Here is a 12,097-nt window from a genome sequence, read left to right as displayed (position 1 = left end):
CTTCCTTATTATTTTCTTAATAGTATTTTAGCTTATGTTATTATAGGAATATAGTATGTAATACATGTATCATAGAAAATATGTGTTAATGGACTGTTTACATTATTGGTAAGGCTTCCAGTCAACGGTGGGCTACTAGTAGTTAAGTTTTTGGTAAGTCAAATGTTATACACAAATTTTCAACCAGGTGAGGGGTTCGTGCCCCAACCCCTGCTTTGTTCAAAGCTCAACTGTATTATGAAGTTATAATAAACAAAACAGTATGATATGGCATTAAAAGAGACACATAGACTAGTAGAACTGTATTGACAGACAAGAAGGTCAACTAATCTTTGACAAGAGTGCCAAGATTGCACAGGGGTAAAAGAATAGTCTCTTCAAAAAACAGTGTTGGGAAAACTGGATAACCACATACAAAAGAATAAAACTGGACCCCTACCTTATAACACTCACAAAAATTAACTAAATACAGTTTAAAGATTCAAATATAAGAACTGATAACTTAAATCCCCTAGAAGATAACATAAGGAATATGCTTCTTGACATTGCCCTTGGTGAATATTTTTTTGGATTTAACTTCAAAAGCAAAAATAACAAAAGCAAAAATAAATGAGTGGGAATATATCAAATTAGACAGCTTCTGCACAGCAAAGGAAACCCTAGACAAAATGAAAGGCAACCTACAGAATGGGAGAAAATATTTTCAAACCATATATCTGATAAGGGGTTAATATCTAAAATGTATAGGGAACTCATACAACTCAATAGCAATAACAATAATAATAATAATATAATCTGATTTTAAAATAGGAGAAAGGGCCTAAATAGACATTTTCCAAAGAAGACATACAAATGTCCAGCAAGTACATGAAAAAGGTATGCAGCATCACTAATCATCAGTGAAATGCAAATCAAAACAATAAGATATCACCTTGCATCTGTTAGAATGGCTATCATCATAAAGACAAGAGAATATAAGTGTTGACAAGGATATGGAGAAAAGGGAACCCTTTTGCATTGTTGGTAGGAATGTAAATTGATGAGCCACTATGGAAAACAATATAAGATATTTCAGAAAATTAAAAATGGAACTACCATATGATCCAGCAATTCCACTGCTGCATATGTATCCAAAAGAAATAAAATCAGTATTTCAAAGAGATAACTACTCTCATGTTAATTGCAGCATTATTCACAGTAGCCAAGATATGAAATACTACACCAGAGTTATCCACGGATGAATGGATAAATAGTACGTAGTATATATTTACACCATAGAATATTATTCAGTCTTAAAAAAAGAAGAAAGTTCTGCCATTTATGACAATATGGATGAATCTGGAGGGGCATTATCAGTGAAATAAGCCAGACAAAGATAAACACTGTATAGTATCACTTATAAGTGCAATCTTAAAATTTAAAAAATGTTGAACTCACACAATCAGAGAATAAAATGGTGGTTTCCAGGGCCCTGGGAGTGGGTGAAATGGAAAGATGTTGGTCAAAGGGTATAAACATTCAGTTACACAGTAAGTTCTGAGGATCCAGTATATTCTAGTTAATAATACTGTATTGTAAGATTTGTAAGATTATAAGATTCTCACACATGCACCCAAAAAAGAACTATGTGAGGTGATGGATGTGTTAATTAACTTAATTGTGGTAATGATTTCCCAATGTATACATACTTCAACACATCACACTGCAACATTTTAAATACACACAATTTTGCCAACTAGACTTCAATAAAGCTGGTAAAAAATTAAAATAAAATAATCCAAAAACAATATAATGAAAAGGCAATTGCAAAATTATTATCTATATCAAATTTAAAAATGTCATCAAAATAAAATAAAATAAATAATATAAATAAGTATATAATATAATAAATAATAATATAATAAAATCAAATTTAAATCAAATTTCTTAAAATTAAACTAAAATCTTTAATTATAAAATTCAATTAAATCTCATTAAGTATTTTACAAAAGTAAATCTATTTGTAATTAAACATTCTAGGTCTATACAGTTACCAGTGTAAAGAATCTGTATCATATTTCATATATTATATATAACTGTAAAGTGTTGTGCATTTAAGGATAAGAAAAACTGTCTTATTATTGTATTACCATAAATTATAAATTAAAATTATATTGTATTTTTATAAGTTCCTTAGCCACCATGGGCAACTATTTCAAATGCCATGCTAATTTATGAGTACTTTCAGACCATGAAAGGGTATATGAAGATGATTACGGAAATGGATGTTCAACAATATTGGGAAATAATGTTTTATTATTCAAGAATTAGGATGGTTTTCATGCTAATTTGAATGGAAAGATTTGACAGGTTAACGTATTGGTGTTTTCTCTTACCAACATACTTTCACATCTCAAATCCTCTCTGAACTCCAAAGCAGTGGCCCTTTCCAGTGTTAACACTGGTATAATCCATAAATCTTGGCAGCATTTGGAGAGGTAACATCACCTTTTGTTTTGAAGAATTGAGGCAATGTATGTAAAGAAGCATTTTCCAAGACCAGAATATAGCTGACTGTAAGATCAGATGTTGGGGTTATAGGTGTACTCTGCCAGCATTGAGCACCAGATGCCAGAGACAGAGGCACCCATGAGTTGTTTGTTTGCCCCAGGTTGGTTGAAAGAGATTCCTCACTTACTCACCTCACCTACTAAATGTCTTGTGCTATCCCTCTCAGTCACTAAGTCCCATTGCCCTTCTTCCAGTTGCTTAAGTGCCAAAATCTTTCCAGCCTTAGACTTCACACTTCCACTTGGAAGATCTTCAAATGGCTAACTCCTCATTCTGCAGGTCTCAACTTCAATGTACCTTTCCTGGGCAAGGAGGCACTGATGCTTCTAAATAAACTCCTCCACCCCAATCACCGATGTTTCATTACTGCACTGTTTCCTACATAGTTTCAGAATTCTCACTCTATATACTTGGGGTCTTTTTCTTTATTATCTATGTCCCGTTCAAGTATAAGAGCCACAAGGAAGGACCACAAAGCACTCCAATTATCACACAACATGCACTCATTATTGTTGGTAGGAAGCAGAGAGGGGGAAAGACTGGAAAGTTCTCCATAGGTAAGAGGTATAAACAGATCAATTCTCCATTTTTTTTTTTTTTTTTTTTTTTTTAAATTTATTTTTATTTTTATTTTATTTTTTTTTCCCTTTTTATTTATTTATTTTTTTTTCAGCGTAACAGTATTCATTCTTTTTGCACAACACCCAGTGCTCCATGCAAAACGTGCCCTCCCCATCACCCACCACCTGTTCCCCCAACCTCCCACCCCTGACCCTTCAAAACCCTCAGGTTGTTTTTCAGAGTCCATAGTCTCTTATGGTTCGCCTCCCCTCCCCAATGTCCATAGCCCGCACCCCCTCTCCCAATCCCACCTCCCCCCAGCAACCCCCAGTTTGTTTTGTGAGATTAAGAGTCATTTATGGTTTGTCTCCCTCCCAATCCCATCTTGTTTCATTTATTCTTCTCCTATCCCCCTACCCCCCCATGTTGCTTCTCCATGTCCTCATATCAGGGAGATCATATGATAGTTGTCTTTCTCCGATTGACTTATTTCACTAAGCATGATACGCTCTAGTTCCATCCACGTCGTCGCAAATGGCAAGATTTCATTTCTTTTGATGGCTGCATAGTATTCCATTGTGTATATATACCACATCTTCTTGATCCATTCATCTGTTGATGGACATCTAGGTTCTTTCCATAGTCTGGCTATTGTAGACATTGCTGCTATAAACATTCGGGTACACGTGCCCCTTCGGATCACTATGTTTGTATCTTTAGGGTAAATACCCAGTAGTGCAATTGCTGGGTCATAGGGTAGTTCTATTTTCAACATTTTGAGGAACCTCCATGCTGTTTTCCAGAGTGGTTGCACCAGCTTGCATTCCCACCAACAGTGGAGTGGAAGAATAAATATTGTGAAAATGTCTATGCTACCTAAAGCAATCTACACATTTAATGCAATCCCTATCAAAATACCATCCATTTTTTTCAAAGAAATGGAACAAATAATCCTAAAATTTATATGGAACCAGAAAAGACCTCGAATAGCCAAAGGAATATTGAAGAACAAAGTCAAAGTTGGTGGCATCACAATTCCGGACTTCAAGCTCTATTACAAAGCTGTCATCATCAAGACAGCATGGTACTGGCACAAAAACAGACACATAGACCAGTGGAACAGAATAGAGAGCCCAGAAATCGACCCTCAACTCTATGGTCAACTCATCTTCGACAAAGCAGGAAAGAATGTCCAATGGAAAAAAGACAGCCTCTTCAATAAATGGTGCTGGGAAAATTGGACAGCCACATGCAGAAAAATGAAATTGGACAACTTCCTTACACCACACACGAAAATAGACTCCAAATGGATGAAGGACCTCAATGTGAGAAAGGAATCCATCAAAATCCTTGAGGAGAACGCAGGCAGCAACCTCTTCGACCTCAGCCGCAGCAACATCTTCCTAGGAACAACGGCAAAGGCAAGGGAAGCAAGGGCGAAAATGAACTATTGGGATTTCATCAAGATCAAAAGCTTTTGCACAGCAAAGGAAACAGTTAACAAAACCAAAAGACAGCTGACAGAATGGGAGAAGATATTTGCAAACGACATATCAGATAAAGGGCTAGTATCCAAAATCTATAAGGAACTTAGCAAACTCAACACCCAAAGAACAAACAATCCAATCAAGAAATGGGCAGAGGACATGAACAGACATTTCTGCAAAGAAGACATCCAGATGGCCAACAGACACATGAAAAAGTGCTCCACGTCACTCGGCATCAGGGAAATACAAATCAAAACCACAATGAGATATCACCTCACACCAGTCAGAATGGCTAAAATTAACAAGTCAGGAAATGACAGATGCTGGAGAGGATGTGGAGAAAGGGGAACCCTCAATTCTCCATTTGAAAATACTTCTAGAAATGACCATTCATTATTTTGCCAGATTTTAGTGTTGTGGAAAACTAAAAGCAAGAAAAAGTAAGCAATAATGTAGCATTTAAATTATGTTGTTCTCATACTGGACTTAACATCTAAGAGCTAAGTTCCCTACCCTCAACAATATCTTAGCTAGATGTCCAAGCATTCGATTTAACTGGGTCTTCATTTGGATGCATCCAGGACACATTCTGCTTGGTGACAGGGCTGTTACACAGATAAATTAGCTAAGGCATGAGTGCTTGTGGGGCCTAACAGCCTTTAGTAAACCCTGCTAAATTTAGCCACTTCCAAACATCCCTTAGATGCTGTCACTTGAAGGTCCCTTTTAGACTCTCCACACATATCTCAAACTTCTCTAATAACTCTTGAGCTAATTTTCTCCAGAAAAAAAAGAATAAAATAAAATTTCTTAGTAATTAGTTTGGAACTCATGCTACTTTTATCATTATTCATATATTACAAACAAATGTATACTTTAATATGATTAAATTAAGTCCTTTAAAAATCTGTCACAGGATGTGAGACAAACATACACTGATCTACATTCAAATGAGATTTTTGCAATATGATTAAGTGCTTGAACTTTCCAACTCCATGTAATATTAATATATTGTGATAGGACTTAAAACACTGATAATTAGAATAGCATGTCATTTCTAAAGCATTTTTTTAAAAATAAGGTGAACTTGTGGCATTTGAAAACTTAGGCACTAATATCCATGATGTATAGTATGTATGAACAAGGAGAACTGATAGTGGGTGAGGTAAGCTCAACTGAACACACAGGTCCGAGGGTGGTTTTGAAATTCTCTTTTCCACTTTCTGTACAGAATACGAATGGGCTTTAGTTCACTGGGAATCTCCTGTCCCCAGCCAATTTCCACTGTAAGCCCAAAGGAAATCATTTAAACTTTTCAGCAGCTCCCTACTGCACAGAATGAAACATGATGATTTTTATAAATGTCAGGATTCCTAGAGGCCTCAGGACATTTGCTGTGATTTTACTATGAAGAACATTTCCTGAGGCTAAGAGCCTATTTCTGCCATTAACCTGATGACATAAGTTTTATTCATCTGTAAAATGAAGTGAGAAATAATCCTTATCCCAAGGGATTCTTCACTTAGCTCATATCCAGCACTCAATAAATGTCACCTATTATTTTATTATTATTTCTGATGAATTCTAAGGGAATTTTATCCAGTAATTACAACACACACACACACATGCACACACATTTCTTTATCATCTATATTTTAAAATAAAAAGCTGAGATTTAAGGTTCTTAATAAACTTGCCCATATCAAAATTCAAATTAAACCCACATGTTCTGGTGTTCCTTTTTTAATGTTCTTGCTATTATATGCAGTAACTGTACCTACTTAATCTAAAATATTTCCACTTACTTTAGTGTCTCCAGTTTGTTTGATTAAAAGATATTCCAAAATGCTTACTGAGAAAAATGAAGTGAATTACAGAAAATTTGACTGAATTTAGATCACCTCTCTAGCTGGATTAAAAGGACCCCTTTTACACTTAACACTCAAAATGTATGTGTTCACACATACACATTCTTTTTTTTTTTTTTTAACTATACAGTCTTAGGAAGTCCTGAAATGTTTGCATTCTCTACAAAGCAACTGAAGCTAGCACACAGGATTAACAAAGAACAAATAAAATTAAAATTAACAAATAAAATTAAAGTATCTCTGAGAATGAAACAATGAGCAAGTACGTTTCTGCTTTACAAAGTTCAATTTCCATACAACTTTCCAGGCATACATCTTTCGAGTAAAATGAGCTGGAACTTATAGAGATAATCAACCCCAACTCTCATTTCTCAATGAGAAACTCAAATAAGAAACTGAAGAACAAGTGAAAAAAATCGTAATAGCTCTTTGAGATAAAATTCGCATACCAAAAAATCACTCAATGGGTATAATTCAGTATTTTTAGAATATTGACAGATTTATAGACATCACCACTTTTAGAATATCTCTACCACCCCCAAAAAAAATCACCCCATTTTTTTTTTTTTTTTTTTTTTTTTTTTTTTTTTTTTTTTACCAACAGCACTGTGCAGTTTTATTAACCATTCAAGTACAGTAGCATCTGGTAAGATTGGGACAGAATTGGGATTTAAAAGTGAACAGATATTCAGCATCTAACAATTTGAAAGAAGCCACTACATACTCTTTTCACGAACATGTTTTCACAGAGCCAATACAGTACTAGCCGTTAACCCAGTACGCCAGGTGCACTGAAGTAGAAAAGATGCAACGAGAAAAAGTAGCTACATTAGAAAGACATCAACACTTTAGAAAAAGAGTACAACACTTTCCGTTTCTCCCCTTTAGGCCTGAAAACAACATCATACAATCTGGATCTACCTATACAGTCCTACATCAGCTTCTAGAAGATTTGTCAGGAGGGCAAAAATAAAACGACACTGGCCAGTACAGTCTTTGGATATTTGGGAAAGGGAAGGGGAGAAGGTCAGTTCTCAGAACAAACTAGTCAGCGTCAGTTTCATCAGCAGGGTCTTTGGATCCCTTGTTCTTCTGCACTTCCTCAATGTGCTTGTCCTTCTACCGCAAGCGCTCCAGTTTGGCGGCCATCTGGGCCTCTCGGTTCTCTTTGTTGGCCTCCATTTTGTGGGTCAGCTTTTCTTCCGCCATCTTACTGAAGTTGTTGTTCTCCTCTATGGCTTTCTGAAGCACCTCTTTCTCGTGCTCATGCTTCTCAGCCAACTGCTTCAAGACCTTGGCTTCATGGGACTTGGTCTTTCTTCTGCAGCTTCTAATTTCTTCTGAATTTCCTCCAGGGAAAGATCCTTCTTCTTTGGAGGGGAAAGGGGGAATTATCCCCTATTATTCCTATCATCACACCATATTCATTAGCTCTAATTCCCCCATTGACTCTCACCTCTCAGCCCGACAGTCACTAATCTGCATTTCTGTCTATTGATGTGTCTATTCTGAGCATTTATATAAATAAAATCATACAATATATGATGATTTGTAACTGGCTTTTTTCACTTAGCAGAATATTTTCAAGTACCATCCATTTTGTGCATGAATCAGTACTTCATCCCTCCTATTACTAAATAATATCCCATTGTATGCATATTCCATATTTTCTTTATCCATTCTTCCTGATGAATAATGTGAGTATGAACATTTATGTATAGCCTTTTGTGTGGAAATATGTTTTCACTTTTCTTATTTATTTAGCTGACATAAACATTTCTGGTTATTGTACGGTAATTCTGTGTTTAACATTTTGAGAAATTGCCAAACTGTTCTCCCATGTAAATACTCCATTTCCCAATTCCATTAGCAGTGAATGAGGTTTCTCGTTTCTCCACACCCACTGACATTTGTTTTTAACTGTCTTTTTTTATTTTAGCAATCCTAGTGAATGTAAAATTGTATCTTACTGTGTTTTTCATTTGCATTTCCTTAATTACTAATGATGTTGGACATCACCTCATGTACTCTGTTGGCTGTTTGTGCATCTTCTTTCAAGAAACAGCCATTCAAATACTTTGCCCAATTTTAATCAAGTTATTTTTTATGGTTGACATGAAAGTGTTCTATATTCTAGATGCTAGACCCTTGTCAGACAGAATTTAAAAATATTTCTCCCATTCTTTGCAATATCTTTTCATTTTCTTGGTGGTGCACTTCATTTCTTGAAATACAAAAGATGTTAACTTTGATGAAGAATGATTTATCTATTTTTTTTTCTTTTGTCACTCTGTGTTTGGCATTGTAAGAATCTATCCCTAACCCAAGACCATGAAGATTTACTCCCATGTTTTATTCTAAGTGTTTATAGTTTTAACATTTACATTTATGTCAATTAATGCAATTAATGCAAAATGTCAATACATTTTTTGTATTTATTTGAAACAGAAGTCTAACTTCATTCATTTCCGTGTAGACATACAGTTGGTTATTCCAGCACCATTTGTTGAAAAGACTGTTTTATCCACATTTAATTGTCATGGCACCCTTTCAATTCATTTGATCATAAATATGAGTTTATTTCTGGACTCTCAATTCTATTCCATTGATATGTATGTCTATCCTTATACCATTACCACACAATCTTGATTACAATATCTTTGTATTAAGTTTTGAAATTGAGAAGTGTGAGTTCTCCGACTTTGTTTTTTCTATTTCAAGATTGTTTATTCTGGGTGTCTTACATTTATATATGAGTATTACCATCAGGTGGCCAATTTCTTCATAAAAGCAGCTAGAACTTGAATAGGGAGACCAATTTCAGAAATATTGCTATCTTAACAATGTTAAGTGTTCCAGCCCATGAACATGAGGTGCCTTTCCATTTATTTCTTCTTTAATGTCTTTCAACGTGGTTCCAGTGTGCTGTTGACTGAATCTTTGTCTCCACCAAAATTCATTTGGTGAAGCTTCATTCCCAGTGTGATGGAATTTGGGAGGGAATTGGGTCATAAGTCTGAAACTCCCTTTTATTCCTAATTTGTTGGCTGTTTCTAACAAGAAAAGGTGCTGACTTCTCAATTATATTTCTGTGTATATTGAGATGGTCATGTGGTATTTGTTCTTTATTTTATTAATGGGGTGTGTGACATCAGTAGATTTTGGATATGAAAACAAGCTTGTGTCATTCTAGGAATTTGACCATCTCATCTACATTACCTACTATGTGCAAAGTCTTCCCTCATAATTCTATTTATTTCTGTAATTTCAGAAGTAATGTTCCCTCCTTCATTCCAGACCCTAGTAACTTGAATCTTCTTCTCCTTTTTTCTTGGTCAGTCCACTAAAGATTTGTCAATATTGCTGATCTTTCTGAAGAACCAACTTTCTATTTTGTTTCACTTTTTTGTTTTTGTATTTTGTTTCTGTATTTTTGTTTTTGTATTTTATTCCTGCTCTAATATTTATTCTTCCTTTTTTTTTCTGTTTGCTTTGGATTTAGTTTGCCCTTTTCTGTCTTTTAAGGTGGAGAATTAGGTTATTCATTTGAGGTCTCTATTCTTTTCAATACAAGCATTTACAACTCCAAATATCCCTCTAATCATGGCTGTCACTACAGCCTTTAAGTGTTCCCATATTAAGTTTTCACTTTCCAATTCTCATTGTGATTTCTTCTTTTACCCATTGTTTACTTAGGTGTATTTTTTTAATTTCCACATAACTCTGAATTTCACAAATTCCCTTCTGTTATTGATTTCAAATTCCATTCCAGGGAGTAAATACTTTGTATTATTTGAATTACTTTATTGAAAGTATTGAAGTATCCAATTACTATTATTAAAACATTTTTTTCTACCTTCAATTTTATCGATTTTTATTCATGCATTTTGGGATTCAGTTGTTAGGTACATATAGATTTATAATTATCACTGTTCATGATGGATTAAATTTTTCATTATTTGTAAAACTCCTGCTTTGTTTCTAGCAAAAATTTGTCTTAAAGTCTGTTCTAGTATTAGTATAGCCATTTCACCCATCTTGTGGTGAAATGCTTGTATACTGTATCTTTTCTATTCTTTTCCTTTTAACTTGTTTCTTTAATTCAAAAGTGGGTCTCTTATAGATATGACATAGTTGCATCATGTTTTTTAATTCATTCTGCAATCTCTGCCTTTTGATTAGCATGTCTAATCCATTTCCATTTAATATAAGTATTGATAGGGTAGGATTTACCTGTGCCATTTTACCTTTTGTTTTCTATGTCTCATATCCTTTTGTTCCTCTTTCTTCAATTATTACCTATTGTGTTGTTAAGTCAAAATTCTCTAGTGTGCCATTTTAATTCTTTCCTTGTCTCTGTTAAAATTTTTTGTAGATATTTTCTTCATAGTTACCTGGGGATTACAGTTAATATCTTAAAATAAATTACTTGTATTAATACCATATCAATTTCAATAGTAACAAAAAAGTGTGGGGGAGGAGTCAAGATGTTGGAGGAGTAGCAGGAAATCAGCTAGATAGTTTATCAAACCATTCTGAATGCCTACAAATTCAACAGGAGATCAAAGAGAAGAAGAGCAGCAATACTAGAAATAGAAAATTGACCACTTTCTGAAAGGTAGGACCAGCAGAGAAGTGAATCCAAAGCCACAGAAAGATAGAACGCAGGGGGAGGGGCCAGCTCCCGGCAAGCAGCGGAGCAATGGAGCACAAAATCAGAACTTTTAAAAGTGTGCTCCGCTGAGGGACATCGCTCCAGAGGCTAAGCAGGGGTGGAGCTCTCATGGGACAGCGTGGTCTCAGGTCCCACGGGGTCACAGAAGACTCAGGGGTGTCTGAGTATTACAGAGCTCACAGGTATTAAATCAGGGAAGCTTGCTACAGAGACAGAGCAGAGGAGTGAGCTCTCAACTCATGGTTAACTGTACTGTGATCCGTGGCACAGGCCACTGCTCCTTGAGCAGGGAACTCACAAGTGGTAGATCCAGGGAGATCCCACGGAAGAGCAGCAGGGATCTAGGGATCTACTGGGTTTGGAGACTCCAGGTGGGGCTGTGTGCCAGAGACTGGGACACTCAGTCACAGGCTGGGTGAACTTGGCGTGTGGCTGGAGGCCAGGGAAATGGGAGTGATTGACTGCTTTTCTCTGAGGGCACACTGAGGAGTGGGGCCCCAAGCTCTCAGCTCCTCTGGGCCAGAGACTGGAAGGCTGCCATTTTCATTCCTGTCCTCCAGAATTCTACAGAAAGAGTTCAGGGAATAAAAGCTCCTGAAAACAAACCGGAGCAGATTACTTAGCCTGGCCCCTGGCAAGGGTGGTGCAATTCCACCTCAGGCAAAGACACTTGAGAATGACTACAACAGGCCCCTCCTCCAGAAGATCAACAAGAAATACAGCCAAGACCAAGCTCATTTATCAAGGAGAACAGCGGAATTCCAGAGGAGAAAGCAAGGCATGGAATTCATGGCTTACTCCCCATGATTCTTTAGTCTTGCAAAGTTAGTTAACTTTTTTTTTCTTATTCTATTTTTTTTAACTTTTACTTTCCTCTTTTAACGTTTTTTAACTAGTTTATCTTAATAATACTTTTCATTAAAAAATATATTTTTGAACCTTCATTGTTATATTCA

General features: G+C 35.7%; 1 protein-coding gene and 1 pseudogene across 1 annotated transcript in view; both read right to left on the bottom strand.

The window, feature by feature from the left end:
- PXDNL (peroxidasin like) overlaps positions 1–12,097 on the bottom strand; it is a 521,054-nt gene that overhangs the window by 455,552 nt on the left and 53,405 nt on the right. The window lies entirely within an intron of this gene.
- Positions 7,063–7,851, bottom strand: LOC123927504 (annotated as a pseudogene).

The sequence above is a fragment of the Meles meles genome, chromosome 1 (genome assembly GCF_922984935.1).
Source record: "Meles meles chromosome 1, mMelMel3.1 paternal haplotype, whole genome shotgun sequence".
Taxonomy (NCBI): Eukaryota; Metazoa; Chordata; class Mammalia; order Carnivora; family Mustelidae; genus Meles; species Meles meles.
Note: the sequence above shows the minus strand (reverse complement) of the source record. Positions and strands in the feature narration are given on the sequence as shown.